Consider the following 21334-nt stretch of genomic DNA (forward strand, 5'->3'; position numbering starts at 1 on the left):
CTTCTCCTCCCTCCCTCCCAGCCTTGTTACACGCACGGCAAGCCTGGGAGGGAGGGGGGAGAAGCGGAGCGGCGGCGGCATGCTCAGGGAAGCAGGCAGAGGTGGAGCGGAGGCGAGCTGGGGCGGCGAGGGCACTTTTTCCCCATGCCCTGGAGTCAGCACCTATGATGGCCAGCGCCAGAATGCCGCCTCTAGAAATGTGCCGCCCCAAGCACCTGCTTGTTTTGCTGGTGCCTGGAGCCAGCCCTGGGAGAGGGGCTGGATGGGAGCCAGACCAGATCAGTAGAACAGGTCAGCCACCCTCACCCCAGCTCGCCTACTCACCCCACACCACTGCCTGCTCACTCGCCTCCTCAGCTCCCCCCACCGGCTCCCCCCGCCACTGCCCGCCCACTCTCCTCCTCAGCCCTCCACCCGCCCGGCTCGCCTACTCATTCCCCGCCACTGCCCGCCCGCTCATGTACGCAGCCCCCCTCCCTCACCCACCGCTTGCCTACTCACCCCCCCCCGCGGGCTGCACAGTGAGCCCATCTACTCAACCCCCGCGGGCTGCACAGTGAGCACACGCGGGCCGCATGTTGTGCAGGCCTGGTCTATAAGGTGCCACAGGACTCTTCACTTCTTGTAATTGTGACTCTCTACAGTTGAGCAGTACACTTGAATTCAAATATAGGCCTGGATACAGGGCTATTTTTATTTTTAAACAGATAAGCACTGTGTTCAGGCAGCATGGATATGAAAATCCTTTCCTGAATATGGAACAGATTTCCAGATCCGTACTGCTCAAATACATGTTCATTGCTCATCTAATAAGTAACTAGCTGTACATTTGGGGCTACATTTAAGTTTATGGTCGTAGTTCATTGTATTGTTAGAGAGAGAATTGTTAGTTTTCTGTTAGATACAAATCGTGCCTCCAGCCAAGGAAGGAGACAAGAGTTCATTGATGGCTGTAATTGAAGGAATACTTTCTCCAGCCCTTGATCACCACTATTGCTTATGGCTGCACGACCTCTTCATCTCAGGAATGACTAGGTTATTCACACATTGGCAAATCCACTTCTTTCTGTTGTGTCCCAAATCATCTTTAGTGAAGTACACAAGGACTATAATCCAAAAGGATTGTTCCATATTGAGTTGTCCCCTACACTACTAAAAACACATCTCAAAATGGCTAAAGATCATGGAGTTCCTGCGCTGAACCAGTCATCAAATTATGTTTACTGTCGCCAACAAACAGGGTTAAAAAAACCCACTAGACATTTTCTGGAATGCAGCAAGCATGTCACACAGCTGTTTTTCAAGAGTGGAATGCACTCCAAAAAGAGGTACTTATGACAAGTATTTCACCAGCTTTTGTCTTCTGACTTGTTGTGACAACCTTGTAGATCGGGGTGGGCAAACTTTTTGGCCCAAGGGCCACATCTGGGTATGGAAATTGTATAGCGGGCAGTAAATGCTCATGAAATTGGGGGTTGGGGTGCAGGAGGGGGTGAGGGCTCTGGGATGGGGCTGGGGATGAGGGGTTGGGGATGCAGAAAGGTGCTCCGGGCTGGGACCAAGCGGTTCGGAGGGTGGGAGGGGGTCAGGGGTGCAGGCTCCATGTGGCGCTTACGTCGAGCACCTCCCAGAAACAGCGGCATGTCCCCCCTCTGGCTCCTATGCAGCGGCAAGGCAAGGCGTGGCCAATGGGAGCTGCGGGGACAGGGGCAGCATGTGGAGCCCCTTGGAGCACGACAAGCCCTGGACCCCACTCCCCGGCAGGAGGTCGAGGGCTGGATTAAAACATCTGGAGGACAGGATGCGGCCCCCAGGCCATAGTTTGCCCATCCCTGTTGTAGATGCTAATATTATTATCCTGCGAAGATGAGAAAATGAGACCTTCTCTGATGAGGACTTGTGATTTGGAATACACCTTGCCACCTTTATAGACTTAATATATATGGAGATATACCTATCTCAAAGAACTGGAAAGGACCTTGAAAGGTCATCGAGTCCAGCCCCCTGCCTTCACTAGCAGGACCAAGTACTGATTTTTGCCCCAGATCCCTAAGTGGCCCCCTCAAGGATTGAATTCACAACCCTGGGTTTAGTAGGTCAGTGCTCAAACCACTGAGCTATCCCTCCCCCCACTATAGCTGTGGTATCCTTCCAAGAGAGGCTTAAAGCAACTCCTTTCCTATCTTTTTTAAGCTCTTCAAGCAGGGTTTGTATTTATCTTTGTGCCTTGTAAAGCACTGAGCACATTAGGGCTTGGCAAATAATACATTATGATAGTTGTGCGGAAGGGCTTTATTTGTGTTTGGGGGAGTCGTTGTTAGGAATTTTGTTCTGGCACTAGCTTTCTTTGGCCATACTGACCTTTTGTTCTTGTAAATGTAATAATTTTAGTTAAATTCTGTTAAGTGTCCAGAGTCTTTTGAATATTAATCATGGCCTTAAGATAAAAGTGCTGTATCACCCTAGGACAGTGGTCCCAAAACTTTTCACGACCGTGCCCCCCCTTATTCCTGTCTGCACACACCCCCACTGGGAGACAGGGCCAGGAGCAGGGTCGCTGCTTGAGGAGGGGAGTGCGGACAGGGACCTGGGGGCCGAGGCTGGGGTCGCAGCTGGGGCCGGGTACAGAGCCACGGCCAGGGGCCGAGGCAGGAAGTAGGTCTGGGATCAGAGCCAGAAGCGGAAGCCGTGGCCGGGACACAGTTGGGGGCCAAGGCTGGGAGTAGGCCTGGGTCTGGGGCCAGGAGACGGGGCCAGAGCGGGGCTGGGTGGCCCTCCCTCCCTTGCCCCTGTGGGGACTGTCCTGGGCCCTGCCGTGCCCCCGCGCGTTCCTCTGTGTTCCCACTAAGGGGGGATATGCCCCGTAGTTTGGGGACCTCTGCCCTAGGATCTAGAATATTTTTTTCACCTGAACTAGACTACATTTAAAACAGGATTCAAAATGGAAATATTTTGGGATCCCAACAACTGTGGGAAAAATGAAGTTCCTTTTAATATTTACAGTTTCACAAATTACAGTAGCAGCATCCATTTAAAATGCTGACGTAGAAAACATCTAGTACATTTAATATTAGGAAAGGTAAAGTTAAGTAGTTGATGTCTTTTTAGGTACCCATTTAATCAAAAAATATTTATCGGAAATTGCTGTGATTTTTTTGTGTTTGCACAGTATTAGTGATGAGATTGCTTGCATGACATCTTGAGTCAATGTCAGAGCATGAAAAATTTAGATCTTTTTATGATAAAAAAACTTCTATATATACTGGAAGCCATAATCACATATTTACAGTACAAATGCATGGGCATTAAGTTTTCATACTCTAGTTCTTATAACATGAAGCACCCACAAAAACCTACATTTTTTGCTATTTTAATAGTCCTTTGTCTTAAACTAGATTTTGGTTTGTTATGTTGAGAGCATACATAATGTATGTAATTGTAAATTATACTGAGTTAGAGGATGTCACTAAGATGATTGACCATCCTTGATAGATGAATGATAGATTAGCTGTTGCTGTAATTTAGTGAAATTAAGTCAGCACATCCCTTTTCAAATAATGCCTTTATATTCGTGCATAGATAGTTGTAAGATGTTGCCTCTCTCTTGATCTTAAAACTGTTTTTTAATCACCCAGATTTTTTTTCTGCTAATGTGTCAGGTCATTTTTCATACTGCAGGTTTTCCAAGATTTCCTTTTCTTGATACAAAGCATATGGTGGCTTCCATGTTTTTCATGCCACTCATAGAATTTTCATATTTTGGTTTTTGTACAGGAAGTTAGTAGTAAATAATTTTTAGAACGGTAAATATTTTACTTACCTCTTTATAATAATCTTTGTTTAGCTACTTTCATCTGAGGATGTACGAGTACTTTAACAAACATTAATTAAGTAGGTATGTGTTATTCCTATTTTACAGATGGGTAAATTGAGGTACAGTGAGGTTACATGTCTCACCGAAGCTCATATACAGAACTAGTGGCAGAGTTGTGAACAGAATCCAGGCTATATTACACCCAAATGCCTTCTTCAATTACTAGATTTACACCCTTCATTATGCTGTATGCACTGTGGCACTGAATGTTGGTACCTTTTTCTTATGAGAAACAAATATTACTGAACATGCCAACACACAGAAACTCAAGAAATATCCTAAATGGTGCCTTTCTCAAAGCTTGCTTATTTCCTGGTACCTAACATTGCAGATGTGACCAAGGGCAAGCGGCCTAATCATCTTTGTGATTTGTAATTGACTTGCATTCTTTTGACTGTCCATAAATCTGCACAGTAGATTACAGAACTATAGATGGGCCAAACTTCAAAAGGGTTGAATGAAGGAGCTGATTGTAAGGAGAAGCCTTGAGCATGTTTTTTCATGACATCAAGCACTCAGTGACATCTCTACAGTTAAATCTTTAGGTTATATTTAATAATATTGTGACTGTAATTACATTGTAGTTACACAAGAATTGCATTGCAAATAAACAGTGCTTGTTTTGATAGCTAATTACCACTCATTCATTTAACCAGAGCTTTGCCTAAATTACAGAAATATTTATTATACATTTCCCATACTTTATGCGTGTATTTTTAGAATTCAGACCTATCAACTGCATTATATTAACTTTGGAATTATCCTTCGTTGTGTGAATGTAGTAGTAGTTACAAGTATCAGAGTAAAACTACACTGTAACTACAGTTTCTGTAAGGTAAAGTGAAACTAGCTTATATAATCAGTTTCTACTGATACATGTGAACTCAAGTGCTGTAGTTTAACATCAAGAACATTAATTTCTCAGTGCTGACTGAAAGTTTAATACTACATTTTTTTTCCAGCTAGTGTCCTTGACCTGTAAGATAAGAAAAGGCCACAGAATCAACTGGTACTACCCTTTGCACCCACTATTGACACTCTTAAATTAGCAAACATAAAATAATATTTAACATAGTGTTGTCAAATTTTAATCAAATGAAAATTAAAACAAAATTAGATTTGAACAATTAAAATAACTGTAAATCATTGCATATCACCAACACTGTGACTTGGACACCTAGTATTGATTTTTTGTTGAAATTATTATATTGTAATTGTTGCTTAATACACTAAACAATAGTTTTCCCTGATATAGTGTATATTTTATCACTTGGGTTAATAGGACATATTTTCTACAGAAATGTTTAAGTCATGCTTGTATAAGATTCTTCATCCTCTCTGCTATTCACTTACAATGTGTAATTAATTGTTTGTCACTTATTTTGTTTTTCTTTCTTACTGTGTTCAGTCTTTCTGTTGTTTTGCCTTATGTGATAGGAAGTAGTTAATTTCTAAACAAATGATCCTTTATAAACCTTCCGCAGAGAGTATTATATACTTTCTTTATCTGACTCTATTCAGAGTAAGTTCAGAAATCTCTTTGAGTTAATCACTTTCTCTGACAATGCAGGAGGGTTAAAATTATTTCTGAACATTAACATACTGTTATTGAAATTAATTTCATAGAAATTAATTATGATTAGCTATCCCAAGCATTCATATGGAACAAAGAAGCCCAGATCACCCAATACTGCATACTTTCTTATTTTAGAAAAGCTTTTATACATAGTATTTGCTATAAAGAACTATTCTTGTTAACCTTTAAACATATTTGCAAAGTATTAAACACCACTCTATTAACATGTAGTTTAAGCCATTCCACACCATGCTGTAAGCAATAATTGAAAATGTAAAATGTATTTTACCTGGTAATCTAACCTAATAGTAGATTCTGCTTGGTGTCATTTAGTCTCCAGTTGCAAATGAAACAAAATCAGACTGATATCTTTAAAACAAAGAGAGCAACAGTAGGGATTGTTGAAATATGTTAGATGACTCCTTAATGAAGTCTGAAATAGCTTCTTTCCCTGGGGACAAAGCGCTGCTCTCTTCTGTGTGCAGAGAATCATCTAATAAGTTATTCAGAAAACTAAAAACCTCACTTTGGGAAAATGAAAAGCAGCAGAATGCATTTGGTCCTTAGGCTGACAAGGCACAGCTGGAAGCTCTCTGTAAATGATATGCTTATGTAAGTAACAAGAAAGTGCATTATTTTCAAGGGAACTGGGAAACATTTTCCGTTTATTTAGTTCTACTGTAAATGTTTTGAATAATTTTCCAGGTGACATTATTTTACTGTAGAGAGACTGTATACCTATCCAAGCATAACCTTTATTTCTGAACATAGATCTAGTTTTTCCAGAATTCACATTTTTATCCCCACTTCCCTGTGTAGACTACTAAGATCTACATGAAACAAACTTTTTCATTCAAGATTTAGCATAAAACTTGCCATGTTTTTTTTCTTTTGTCCTTTTACAGCAACTGATTTCACCATAACTGCAATATGCACATGGAAAATAAATGACTGAAGCATTTTCCTTTTCTTTATTATTGTAAGGGTAAATTACATCCTGAAATATGACACTGAAGCACAGCTACCCAGAAGCTGCATTGATGTTAATACAGTAACCCAAACATGAAAGGGGGGTGGGGCATGATACATTACCAAAAGTTCTTTGTGTGCCAGTGAGGCTAATTCCTTCCCACTCAGCTTGAGTTTTTGTAGACTGTCACAGCTTGGTGAGACTTTGGGTCTGCTTAGTCTCAGAAATGACAAATGTATCTACCAGATGGAGTTTACTGAGAGACTTCCAGGGCCTTTTAATCTTTTGAACATTTTTTGTTTGTTTGAAGCCACACAATGAGAAATTTCTAAGAAGATAGTTATGGAATGTATAACAATTTAGTTTGCCATAATTGCTAGTCAGCATGTGTATGATGAATAGATACTAGGAAAACATATTGCCTCTTCATACAGTTATTTAGGTTATATTGTGCTTTACTATACAATCACAGAGGGAAAACAATTATTAAACTCTATCAGTGTGTTTGGAGTTGTTCAAAATGTACAGGAAGAAATTATCCTTGCCCAAAGAATCTTGCATATTGTATAAGACAAAACAGTTCAGCAAACCCTATTGCAAGCAGGAGCTATAGAAGAACAAAAGGTTTTGTCCCTGATACTTTCTAATCACCCCATCCACCCCCCCCCAATTGAATTCTCAGACCAATTCTAGATCTTAGAGCTTTAAACAGATGCATCAGGAAGTTTCATTTCAGAATGCTAACCCTGGCTCTGACTGGCTCTAATCCTGTCTACTCTGGATTGGTTCACTGCTCTCTATCACAAAGATGTGTACTTCAGTATTTCTATAAGACCCTCTGTCAAGGCTGGATCCCCACTTTGAACTTTAGGGTACAAATGTAGGGGCCTGCATGAAAACTTCTAAGCTTAACTACCAGCTTAGCTCTGGTTCTGCTGCCACCATTTCAATGGATTCCATTCCTGGGAAACCTTGAAAAACCTTCACCAATTCCCTGGTGAATACAGATCCAAACTCCTTGGATTTTAAAACAAGGAGAAATTAACCATTCCCCCTCCTTCCTCCCACCAACTCCTGGTGAATACAGTTCCAACCCCCCTGGGATCTACAACAGGGAGAAATTAACCATCCCCCCTCCTTCCTCCCACCAACTCCTGGTGAATCAAGATCCAAACCCCTTGGATCTTGAACAAGGAAAAATCAATCAGGTTCTTAAAAAGAAGGTTTTTAATTAAAGAAAAAGATAAAAATCATCTCTGTAAAATCAGTATGGAAATTAACCTTACAGGGTAATCAAAAAGAGCTCAGAGGACTCCCCTCTAGTCTTAGGTTCAAAGTACAGCAAACAAAGATAAACACTCTGGTAAAAGGTACATTTACAAGTTGAGAAAACAAAGGAAAACTAACACGCCTTGCCTGGCTATTTACTTACAAGTTTGAAATAGGAGAGACTTGTTTAGAAAGATGTGGAGAACCTGGATTGATGTCTGGTCCCTCTCAGTCCCGAGAACGAACACACTCCCAAACAAAGAACACAAACAACAGCCTTTCCCCCCCCCCCCCCCCTCAAGATTTGAAAGTATCTTGTCCCCTTATTGGTCCTTTAGGTCAGATGCCAGCCAGGTTACCTGAGCTTCTTAACCCTTTACAGGGAAAAGGATTTTGGAGTCTCTGGCCAGGAGGGATTTTATAGTACTGTACACAGGACAGCTATTACCCTTCCCTTTATAGTTATGACACCCTCTTATTGTAAATATCTGTTTTATCCTTGGTCCAGACCATTTCCAATATATAGTTTTACCTTTTGCCCTCTCTACTGTGTCCAGAGTTTTCACCATATGCCTGCAGCGTATTTGGGGAGGTAAGGGATTTTAATTTTCACTTACTTAGACAATTGGCTCCTAAGGGCTCCATCAGAAGAAGACATTCCGATCATTTGTTCTCTGTTTGGAATGCTGGGTCTTCTCATAAACAAAAGAAAGTCCCTTCTGTCTCCATCCCAAAGGATTTCTTTCTTTGGGGCAATCCTCAACTCCAGAAAGGAGAGAGGGCTTTCCTTCTGGACAAGAGGTTTTGAAACTAAGCACCACTGTACAACAATCCTCGCAGAAGGTAATATATTTTTTTATATTTTTAGGCCTTCTGGTATTCACAATGTATATGACTCTATATGCCAGGCTCAGAATGAGGCCAGTTCAATGCTGTCTATTAAGGTGCTTCACACCTAGCATGGACAAGATGGCAAAAATTCATCTGCCTCTAATGTGGTGGCTGAAACCACACAAAGTCCACAAAGGAGTTTTTTTCAACCCAGTTCACCCTACATTAATAGTTACCACAGATGCATCCAAGATAAGAGTAGGGGAGCACATCTCCACAACCTTTTCTTTCAATGTCTTTGAAGCTTCAGAGAACATCTGCTGCACATAAACATGGGCTGTTTTCCTCTCAAAGTGTTCTTCCACAAGTGCAGAATGCAGTAATTCATGTGGCCATAGACAATATGTCTAATATTTGCACAAACAGAGAGGAGCTCGTTAGTCTTAATCATGCAATGAGTTGATAAAATTTCGGGACTGTTATATCCTATACAACATTTACCCAATTGCCTTATGTGTAGCAGGAGAACACAATGAGATAGCAGATCAACTGAACAGGGATTCCTTACAGATGTACGAGTGGTCTCTAAAGGAATTGGTGGTTCAGAACATTCTCAACCATTGGGAGTTTCCAGGCATAAATCTATTCACGTCCAATCCAATATGAGATGCCCCCACTTTTGCTCAAGAGTGGATTCAGAGAGTCAATAATTGACATATGTGTTTCTCCTTGATAAAGAAATGGTCTGATACACGCATTTCCCCTCTACTCTAAAAAGTCCTAAAGAAAATAAGACAGGATTTAGCTAGCGTGATTCTAATTGTTCCAGCATGGGTGAGGCAACAGGGGACACTGAGTTACTCCTTTTATCCAACAGCAAATACAAGATGCTTCCAATAACAATGGTCTCACTGTCCCAGCAAGAAGGGAAGGTCTTCTACACAGATTCCCAATCATTACATCTGACAACTTTTGGGCAATAGTCCAGTGACAGATTTAGAAAAATCGTGCTCTATAGAAGTGCAACAAGTACTAATTAATGCTAGAAACTATCTACTAGAAAAATTGTCTCTCTCTTCCTTAAAGTTCCATTTAGCAGCCATAGCAGCATTCCATACTCACATTAATGGAAAATCAATTTGAGTTTTTGCATATGTTGATGAAAAACTTGTAAAGGGTTTATTGAATCTGTACCTAGCAGTATAGGACCCTTTAAATGTAGTTTGAGCACAACTTACCTCTCCCCCATTTGAATCTCTAGTGAGCTGCTCTTTATTTCATCTTTATTAAGATAGCTTTAATAATAGCAAGCCCTTTGACTAGAAGAGTTAGTGAGCTAGATACCTTGATGGTGGACTTCCCTTATACTACTTTTTATGAGGACAAGGTGGTTCTTAGTCAGTACCCTAAACTCCTTCCTGAAATTATTTCAAGGTTTCATGTAAATTACCAGTATTATTTCCAAAACCTGGTACAAATAAAGGGGAAATCTAGGTTACATTCCTTAGATATGGAGGCCTGGTCCCCACTAAGCCCCCACTTCGGACTAAGGTACGCAAATTCAGCTACGTTAATAACGTAGCTGAATTCGAAGTACCTTAGTCCGAACTTACCGCGGGTCCAGACGCGGCAGGAAGGCTCCCCCGTCGATGCCGCGTACTCCTCTCGACGAGCTGGAGTACCGGCGTCGACGGTGAGCACTTCCGGGATCTATCTGGGATCGATTTATCGTGTCTTAACCAGACACGATAAATCGATCCCAGAACATCGATTGCTTACCGCCGGACCCTCCGGTAAGTGAAGACGTACCCAAAGAGAGCACTCTGATGTTACTCTGCCCCATGAATTTAAAACTTCATGTCCTTGCCTAAGTTATTTATCTTGTATGTGGATAACTCTAAAGGTCTGATCCTTCCAGCACAGTCTCTATCTAGATGGGTTAGACAATGTATTGAAGAGTGTTACAGAGGAGCTTACCTATTTTCTTCTGTTCCTCCTAGAGCCCTAGAAGCGTGACTGCATCTGTACTAAACATATTCTTCTTATTGAAATATGCAAAATGGCTATGTGGCATTTGAGTCGCACTTTTATAAAACATTATGCATTGGATCTGGCAGCCAGGTCTGATGCAAAGTTTGGCAGAGTGGTGCTCTAATAATTGTTTAATGAGGACTCTGCCTCCCTTCCTCTCTCTCTCTGTTCTGCTTGCTAAACTATCCCAAGAATGGGAATATGCAGATGACGCTTGAAGAAGAAATGAAGATTACTTACTTGTAACCAGAATTCTTGAAGATGGACTCAGCATTTTCTTACACCCTGCCTGCCTATCTTGCTCCTGTGGAGTCCTAATTTCAGTATTACTTGGTATTCCCACTTTAGTGGTGTAAGGAACTGAGGTGGCAGTGGGCACCATGCCCGCTTCTATAGCCATGGTGTCAGAACACACTTGAATGTTGATAGTGGAGGAGGAGGGGTGCGTGAGCATTCTAACAGGCACTGCTATGAGAAAGTTTGATTGTCTCAGCTACACCAGTTGGCGCATCCCAAGAGTATGAATATGCGGAGTCCATCTCAAAGAACTTCGGTTACAAGTAACCAACCTTCATTTGCTTTTTTCCATTGTTAATTGCGCTCTGTTTTCTTGGTTGCTAGCTTAATTCAATTTATTCATGTTTCCTAGCATCTTATGTATTCATGTATTGTTCTTTTAGCTGTTCATCTCATTTGTGGAACCCAATGTCTGTTTACTGTGCCCTCTTCTTGGGACCAGGATGGCTCAAGGGAATAGGATACAGAGATATTCACCTTTAGGTCACCAGCTCAGATCCATCCAACATGGGTAATAACCCCAAAATTGTTCTTTTCTAATCTCTACTGAATAACCTTCTATAAAAATAAGCTGAAGAACTTAGTTTAGTTCCTAGTGGGTAGTCATCCATATCACATGTGGCACTAATTAGAGAGACAAGGTGGGTGAGGTAATATCTTTTATTGAACCAACTTCTTTTGGTGAAAGAGACAAGTTTTCTAACTTAAACAGAGCTCTTCTTCAGGTCCTGGTAAGATACTCAATTAGTGACACTGACAGTTTCAGTAGAGAGCCACAGATTGAATGAGCATGGAGTTAGAATTGTTATCTTAACCCTGTGAGGTAGTTCCTTCGGGACAGAGTTTAGGTATGCTTGGCCTGCGTAGAAGGAAGCTTGCACTACAAAACTGTACCTATTTATTGGATAAACAAAGGACTTCAGTCACCACGTTAAATAGTCTATAACACCTTTCATGAGTATTCTTTTTACTCTAAAATTTAAAAAATGATAATTTTCTTGTTTAAGGTTAAACTCAAAACATCCTTATTTTCTCTAATTTATTAAAATTATTATTACCTTTGCATGATGTATTAAACCATTTTTAAATATTTTTTGTAGCCATCTTGGAATGGCTTTCTATGACAAGATGGTATAGGAACTTGCTGCTGCTGTTACTGTATTTGGGTATGAAGATTCCTCCCCAGTCTCGGTCTAACAACTTAATGCTCCATATCTGCTATACAGTTCACTGTAACTACTAACAAAAATAAGTCATTGTGATTTATATTACATTTCTCAACTGTTCTTATGGTCCTATATTTGAGAACTTTTATAGAGTAGTGGTTTTTTCTTCACAAATTGTTTGACTACTTAAATTGTGTGTTGTGAAAACTTTTCAGTGGTTAAACAAAGTTTTTTTCTTTTTCCTATATTTTTAACTGCCAAAACTAAAGACCCTCTTTAGTTAGAAATTATTTTCTCATTCTGCTCCTATATTTATGGAATGTGCTGAATATGTAGCTTAAATTTCAAGTCTTTCCACTTCTGGAAGACATCAAATGTTTATACTCTAATTTGGGGGCAGACTGTCTATCCTGTTCTTCCTAATATGTGATCCTTCTGCTGTACAACTCCATGTCCTAAGGCTAGTCAGCTTGCTTCAATTCTTTTATTCTATTATTAATACAATTCAGTTGCCAGAACTAGGAATGCCACATTGATGTAGCAAATCTTCTTCTTCGAGTGATTGTTCACGTCCATTACACATTAGGTGTGCGCGCGCCGCGTGCATGGACGTCGGAAACTTTTTCCCTTAGCGGCTCCCGTCGGGCCAGCAGGGCCCCCCCTCCCCGCCAGAGCGGCGCCCCGCTCTAGGGTATATATATCCCTGCAGGCCCGACCCCCTTCAGTTCCTTCTTACCGTCCGTGGCGGCGTTGGAACAACTCTGTCTCTCGTCTGAGAGTGTCCCTTAGCATAGTCATTAGTGTTATCTTTACAGTTATCAGTTCTTTAGTACTTAGTGTTAAGCTTAGTAGTTAACAGTTCTTTAGAAATACTTAAGTTTCTTGTAATAGGTGTTTGGTCAACCCCGGCACCAGCCTTGGGCGGCGGGGCATGCCGCACGCCCAAGGCTTCAAGGCTTGTGCCATGTGCCGTAAGCCTATGCCATTAAGCGACCCGCACGACTCATGTCTCCGTTGCCTGGGGGAAGCACACCAAAAAGAGCGCTGCAAGATCTGTAAGGCCTTTAAGCCTACGACTAAGAAAGAAAGAGACTTTCGCCTTAAGCAGCTGCTCATGGAGACGGTGTTACAGCCCTCCACTTCGACGGTACCGTCTGCCTCGGTGCGGAGTGCCCCGGCATTGGTCCATGATCCGGCGCCGGCGGGACACCCTAAACCCACGGCACCGATTCAGCGAGGACACCTCCGGCATCGGTCGGCTTCGCCGCCGAAATCGAAGGGCCAACCCAAGGCCCGAGGACGCTCCCCACATAAGAGGGCAACGCCCATGAAGACTTTGAGTGCGCCTAAGGCCATTGCGGCCCCGAAACAGGTCCCGGTGTCAGTGGCTCCAGCGCCGAAAGGCCCGTCGAGCCCCGGGATAGGCGCGTCGGGTGAGGAGGAAGGGCTGGAGGAGCTTTTGGAACAGCCCTCCACTCCGGACACATTTGAGGCAGCAAAAGACCTCATTGAATTGTCCGTTGAGGGCCCTCCCCAAGCTAAAGACGCTCCGCCGAGACTGCCATCCAGAGGCAAGCCGGCAACGGTGCGCCCATCACGGTCGCCATCTCGGCACTGTTCACGGCACCGGTCCTGGTCGAGCTCCGCCTCGGTGGACTCCTGGCTGCCCTCCGCGCAGAGAGCTCCACAGCCGTTGGGCCTCAATAAGCGGCCGGCACCGACCCAGCAGCCCTACTCGAGTCGGCACCAGGACGTGTCGGCTACACGATTCTGGAGACCGACCACCTGTAGTCGTTCCCGGTCCCGTGATCACCGGTACCGATCCAGGTCCAGATCAGCAAGACGCTACTCCAGGTCCCGGTGGCACTACTCCCCGACCCCAGACCGGCACCGTCCCTCGGCACCGCCGTGGCCTTCCAGATCACCGTCCGTGGTTTCGGAGACAGACTCTGGCTGGCACAGCGGATATGCCCACAGGGCACAGACCAGTAGGGACCACGGAGCCGCTTGGCATCCTCAGTGGAGCCAGCCAGGACAATGGCCATTCTGGATACCGTGGGCCTACCACCAGCAAGGCCCCCCGTTCAGGGCCTCGGGATCTGGGCCCTCGGGGCACCGGTCCCGCTCCCCGCAGTACCGCCCGCCCTCTCGCAAGGAGGCAACAGTCTCCAGACCACCGGAGCGAGAAGGAGTAGACTCGGCACCGAGCATGGTACCGTCTCAGACCCACGCCATGGGACGGGCCCCAGAGGAGCACCCAATCGGTGAGGGGTTGCAGGAAGATGAAGATGCGCAAAAGGCCCCGACCTCTTCCTCCTCTCCAGACAAAACCGTGGCGGGCACAACAGTGTCTGGCCCTCCCCCGATTGATCATCGGGCGCACCAGGACCTGCTCCGCCGTGTAGCCCTCAATCTAGGTTTGCAGGCGGAGGAGACGGTAGAGCAGGAGGACCCCATGGTTGACATTCTAAGTCCGGAAGGCCCCTCCAGGATCGCGCTCCCGATTATAAGAACAGTCCAGTCCAACTACAAAACGGTATAGCAAACACCGGCCTCCAGTGCACCCACTGCGAAAGGCGTGGAGAGGAAATACTTCACCCCATCTAAAGGGTTTGACTTCCTCTTTTCTTACCCATCTCCCTGTTCGCTGGTGGTCTCTGTGGTCAACGAACGAGAGCGTCATGGCCAGCAAGCCCCGGCGCCCAAGGCCAAGGAGGCGAAACGCTTGGACTTGTTTGGGAGGAAAGTCTACTCGTCTGGGGGCCTCCAGTTGAGGATCGCTAATCAGCAAGCGATTCTGAACAGACACAACTTTAATTCTTGGGCATCAGTCTCCAAGTTTAAAGAATCCCTGCCTCCGGACTCACAACCAGACTTTACGGCCTTAGTGGACGAAGGGAAGGCGGTGGCCAAAACCTCTTTACAGGCCTCCCTTGACTCCGCGGACGCAGCTGCTAGGACAATCGCGTCAGGGGTAGTAATGAGACGCTCAGCATGGTTGCAGGCTTCCGGCCTTCCGCCAGAGGTGCAAACCACCCTCCAAGACCTTCCGTTTGAAGGGTCAGGCTTGTTTTCGGACCAAACGGATGCCAGACTACATAGCCTCAAAGACTCTTGAGCGACCCTCAAGTCGCTGGGAATGCATACCCCAGTGACACAGAGGAAACCCTTCAAGTCCCAGCCACCACAGAGGCAGTACCACCCTCATCCTCGACAAGAACCATACGCCGCCGTGGCAGGGATAACAGGCGGAGACGTAACAATACGCCTAATCAAGGCCAAGGTCATGCCAAGGCAAGCCGCAGCCAGGAAGTAAACCGGGGTTTTGAAGCTGCGATCGAGGACAGCGTACCACATTCCATTCCGGATCCGCCTCTATGTTTCAGGGACTGCCTGTCCCATTTCTACCGTGCTTGGTCACACATAACATCGGACCGCTGGGTCCTGCGCACGGTGGAGGCGGGCTATACCCTTCAGTTCTCCTCGCCCCCTCCCTCCCATCCCCCTTCCCCGTCCCTCTTCAGGGACCCCTCTCACAAGCAACTCCTCATGCAGGAGGTGCAGACCCTCCTCACAGTGGGAGCAGTGGAAGAGGTCCCCCTGGACCTAAGGGGGAAAGGATTCTACTCCAGATATTTCCTGATTCCCAAAGCAGAAGGGGGCCTCCGTCCCATTTTGGACCTACACAGACTAAACAAGTTTCTGGTCAAAACACGTTTCCGTATGGTCTCCCTTGGAGCTATTATCCCATCCCTGGATCCGGGGGATTGGTACGCTGCCCTCGATATGAAAGATGCGTATTTTCACATCGCCATCCGCCCGGCCCACCGGCGGTTCCTGCGCTTCACCATCAACCAGCGCCATTTTCAATTTACGGTCCTGCCTTTCGGCCTGGCAACGGCCCCACGAGTATTCACAAAATGCATGTCCGTGGTGGCAGCTTTTCTTCGGAAGAGAAGGATGCGCGTGTACCCGTACCTGGACGACTGGCTCCTCGCAGGCAGGTCGGAGGCTGAGGTCCGCTCCCACGTGACGCTGGCTCTACAAGTGTTCTGCAAGCTTGGCCTACTGGCCAATTTGCCCAAGTCCTCACTGATCCCCACGCAGAGACTGGACTTCATAGGTGCGGTCCTGGACTCGGTGGCAGCACGGGCAAGTCTTCCAGTGTCGCGGTTCTTGGCCCTTCAAAAGGTCGTAAGCTCCGTCCAGCAATTTCCCACGACTACGGCAAGGTGCTGCATGCAACTCTTGGGGCACATGGCAGCCTGCACACACGTAGTCAGACATGCCCGCCTAAGACTCAGGCCATTGCAGTTGTGGCTAGCCCAAACGTATTGCCCCAGCAGAGACCCTTTAGACCTGGTGGTGACGATCCCGGCTCGGGTGTTGAGCTCCCTCCGCTGGTGGCTCGATCAGCAGCAGGTTTGCGAGGGGATCCCCTTCGCTGCCCCACAACCCACTCTGACGTTGGTAACAGATGCATCAGACCTGGATTGGGGGGCGCACCTGGGGGAGCTGCGGACCCAGGGCGTGTGGTCCAAGGAAGACAGGTTGCTTCACATCAATCTGAAGGAGCTGAGGGCGGTTCGCCTCGCCTGTCAGACCTTTCACGCCACCATAGAAGGTCACAGCGTGTCAGTTCTGACGGAAAACACTACCGCCATATTCTACATAAACAAGCAGGGCGGATCCCAGTCCTTTCCCCTCTGTCACGAGGCGCTCCGCCTATGGGACTTCTGTATAGCTCATTCAGTCCACCTAATCGCAACGTATCTCCCAGGGGTCCAAAACGGGTTAGCAGACCGCCTCAGCCGATCCTACCACATGCATGATTGGGCTTTGAGGCGGGACGTCCTACATTCAATCTTCCAGAGGTGGGGGTTTCCCCTGGTGGATCTCTTCGCCACCAAGGACAACAGCCAATGCCCTCAGTTTTGTTCTTACCAGAACCTCAGTCCAGGCTCGTTGGCAGATGCCTTCGCGATTCCGTGGGGCGGGAGCCTGAGGTATGCCTTCCCTCCATTCCCGCTCATTCACAAGGTCCTCCTCAAGACCCGCAGGGACAAGGCAGTCATCCTCATCGCCCCGGCGTGGCCATGCCAGCATTGGTTCACGACCCTGCTGGAATTGTCCATAACCGCCCCGATTGTCCTCCCTCTCCATCGCGACCTCATCACACAGGACCGGGGTCGCCTACTCCACCTGAACCTACCGTCGCTACATCTCACAGCATGGTATCTCTCTGGCTGAACGAGACGGAGCACAGGTGCTCCCACCAGGTCCAGCAAGTTCTCCTTGGTAGTAGGAAGCCCTCCACAAGAGCGGCCTACCTGGCCAAATGGAAGAGGTTCTCCCACTGGTGCGAGCCTCGTCTCATACAGCCTCTACAGGCCTCAGTCCCATCGATTCTGGACTACTTGCTGCACCTCAAGCATCAAGGGCTCGCCCCCGCCTCAATTAAAGTGCATCTGGCTGCCATATCGGCATTCCATCCGGGGGGGTTGGGGGTTTCGCTGTTCTCCAACCCCACAGTGGCCCGATTCCTCAAGGGACTAGAGAGGGTGTTTCCCTATTCGCGCCCACCGGTCTCTGCGTGGGATCTCAACCTGGTCCTAATAAAACTCATGGGGCCCCCCTTTGAACCCCTAGCCTCTTGCTCCCTCATGCACCTTTCATGGAAGGTAGCGTTTCTCGTGGCCATCACATCAGCCAGGAGGGTATCGGAATTGAGAGCCCTCACTTCGGAACCTCCATATACAGTTTTTCATAAGGATAAGGTGCAACTAAGGCCGCACCCTAAATTCCTTCCAAAGGTGGTCTTGCATTTTCACATGGGGCAAGACATTTGTCTACTGGTGTTCTTCCCTAAGCCCAATACGGACCCTAGCCACCGCAGCCTACATACCCTCGATGTCCGTAGGGCCTTGGCATTTTATCTGGAGCGGACCAGGTCATTCCGCAAATTAACTCAACTGTTTATTGCCATTGCGGAGTGAATGAGAGGCCTGCCTATCTCAACGCAATGCTTGTCAGCATGGATTGTGCTTTGCATACGCACGTGCTATGAGCTCACCAACGTACCAGCCCCGGAGATCCGGGCTCACTCGACTAGGGCCCAAGCGTCCTCGGCAGCTTTCTTGGCGCACGTTCCGCTCCAGGAAATCTGTAAAGCGGCCACCTGGTCGTCGGTGCATACGTTCACAGCCCACTACACGATCCATCATCAGACCAGAGAGGACGTGGTGGTCGGCAGGGCTGTACTTCAATCAATTGTACCTTGACTCCTACCCTCCTCCAATGGTAAGCTTGTGAGTCACCTTATGTGTAATGGACGTGAACAATCACTCGAAGAAGAAAAAACGGTTACTTACCTTCTGTAACTGTTGTTCTTCGAGATGTGTTGTTCACGTCCATTACACTTCCCACCCTCCTTCCCCTCTGTCGGAGTCACCGGCAAGAAGGAACCGAAGGGGGTCGGGCCTGCAGGGATATATATACCCTAGAGCGGGGCACCGCTCTGGCGGGATGGGGGGGGGCCCTGCTGGCCCGACGGGAGCCGCTAAGGGAAAAAGTTTCCGATGTCCGTGCACGCGGCACGCGCACACCTAATGTGTAATGGACGTGAACAACACATCTCGAAGAACAACAGTTACAGAAGGTAAGTAACCGTTTTTTCCATCTTAAGACATTCTAGGACTTATTCTTTTCCTTTTTTACACTATTTTGTTTAATTTGTTTTTATAATAAATGAAAAAAAAATCAATATCAATGTAAATGGTTCCCAGCAGGGTACTAGCATGATACTCCCAGCACACATTTTAAAACAGAATTTAGTAATCTATTGGGTGTTTCTACACTACACACAATTATACGTGTAATAGATTTATTTTGACTCTAAATTGTGAGTTCTGCTTTTTTGTCTGATGTGCTGGTGAAAATGCTCTTTTGGTTCCCTGCCATTTTGGTAAGGATAGCATTATGTATACATTTCTGTTACTTGTGATGATGATTTATTATTTATTAAGTTTAATATATTGCCATTTTCAAAGGCAGTTTACAGACTACAAATTATGGGTTCAGTCCTCCAATACCATACTAAAGTGAGTAATTCTTTACTCTGCCCCATGAGCGATCAAACCTATGGAGTCTGGTGGCATCATTCAATACCATCTTAAAAAGCATATATCTAATAAAACTTTTTAGCAGCATATTGAATGAGGCAAGGTTCCTTCAACGTAATATTTTTATGCATACACAAATCCTCTTTCACTGTATTATAGGCTCTCAGGGCCACATACTATGCTGCACAAAATTCATGACTGGTATAGCTGGGAGTGAAGAAGTGGCTCTAAGTCACCTTTCCGCTTCTCCATATCCTGTAGCTGTTGGGGACTGAAATGGGTCCTGGCATAACTTGGAGCAGCCTGCAGTACTGCTCCACCAACTAAGGATCAGATGAAGTCCAGTGCTTTCAAGCCCACTATTGACAACAACCCATTTGTGGGTTTCAGGAACAGTCAGCATAAAGTGAGCTGTGCTTAAGGAATCCTCACCACAGCCTTAAAGACTGGTGAAACACATTGCCTCATTTATGGCGCACCATCCATCCTCCACACTAAATAAATTAGGGATCCTATGGAAACAGGATGTGATTCTGTAACTAAAGACTGTAATAATGCATGAGCTCCAAGGGCAGAGTTAAAGCTAGCATGTTCAATCTTAACTTGGGTATTTTCCTTGGGATGCTTCACTTTGCAAATTTAATGTTCTTTAGGCATCATTTAACTCTGTTTAATAGCCTACTGTACATCGCATAGTCATGAAAATTTTACTAACTTCATATGTAATATATATACGGAGGCATTGTAGGTTGAAGCATAATCTGGATACATTTCCTCATGAAAAGTATTATCCTAACATAGTATATTACTAGCCCTAAATGCTAAACAATCACAAGATTGAAATAATGAATAATTTGGGGGATTTTTTTTATTGCCTCTGGTTGCAGAGCTCCTTATTTATTTATTTATTTATTTATTTATTTATTTATTTAATGGAAGTTGAAATTTTCACCTAACTGCCTGATTCCAGGAGCCAGGGTTTCAAGAAAAATACCACATACCATGAAACTCATCATAAAATAACGAGTTGGCAACACTACTAACAAATAACACTGCTCTACAGCCAAAATGCTTCTGAAATAAATGTAGTCAAACTTTACTAATTCTGGGTCACTGAGAACGAAAGTGTTGCTTAAAATTGTTGATTGGCTCTAATTTTCAAGATATGCTACTGGGTCAGTATATACGACCCTTGACTTGGGAATGGCGGAGGATAAGTGAGTTATAAAGGGAAGGGATCTCAAGTTAAACCAGAAATGACTAAAATACATCTTTGACTGGATCTATGAATAAATCTATGACTGGGTTTGGACAGTACTTGCTTTTTAGGCAAAACAATGAATGATGCAATCTGAAGCTGGTATTGCGTCATACATGATATGAATTGCATCATGTTATTCCTAGAACTCATGGATGATGCAATCATAACGAAGCTTACATCACTCTGCTGAACAAATTGCCCTATATCAGCTCTAGAAATCATACAGTGTCGTGCTCTCTTATTTGTCAGTGTTTGATTTTGCAAAGGGACACATTTCTGTTTAGCCAAAGTGAGCAGAGATGCCTCGTACTTGTGTGAACAGTGCAGATAACTTCTGCTCTGTTTGTGGTGAAGTGACTTTTGCATCACAAAAGCGCAGTGTAACCACTATGGTTAAGAAAGCCCATCACCTTTATTTTGGATGCAAAACTGGAGATCAGGACAAGAGGTGGGCCCCACACATATGCTGCAACACTTGTGCAACAAATCTTCACCAGTGGTTGAACAGGAAAAGGAAATCTATGCCTTTTGCAGTGCCAATGATTTGGAGAGAGCCAACAGATCATACCAGCAATTGTTACTTCTGCATGGTGCCTCCAGTTGGGAAAGGTGTGTTAAAGAAGAAAAAGTGGACTGTGCATTATCCAAACATTCCATCAGCTATACGCCCAGTACCCCACGGAGAAGGACTGCCGGTTTCTGATGCACCAGAATCATTCTCACTTGAGTCAGACGAGGAAGAGGATGAAACTTCTGGTCCTGAACCATCAATGTCACAGGACCCACATTTTCTCCCATCCTCCTCCTCTGAACCACACCTCATAACACAAGGTGAACTGAATGACCTTGTCAGGGATTTGGAACTACCCAAGAGTAAGGCAGAGCCTGTTAGGCTCCAGACTACAGCAGTGGAATCTCCTGGCAGGTGATGTTAAGGT

General features: G+C 45.3%; 2 protein-coding genes across 6 annotated transcripts in view; one reads left to right on the plus strand and one right to left on the minus strand.

The window, feature by feature from the left end:
* ECM2 (extracellular matrix protein 2) overlaps nt 1-6018 on the minus strand; it is a 41995-nt gene extending 35977 nt beyond the window's left edge. Inside the window, exon 1 of the mRNA XM_005309338.5 lies at nt 5740-6018. The gene's annotated coding sequence lies outside the window, so the exon portion shown is untranslated. The remainder of the gene's footprint in view (nt 1-5739) is intronic.
* Nucleotides 1-21334, plus strand: part of CENPP (centromere protein P) — a 328523-nt gene that overhangs the window by 244759 nt on the left and 62430 nt on the right. The gene's annotated exons all lie outside the window — the stretch shown is intronic.

This window comes from Chrysemys picta, chromosome 7 (assembly GCF_011386835.1).
Source record: "Chrysemys picta bellii isolate R12L10 chromosome 7, ASM1138683v2, whole genome shotgun sequence".
Taxonomy (NCBI): Eukaryota; Metazoa; Chordata; order Testudines; family Emydidae; genus Chrysemys; species Chrysemys picta.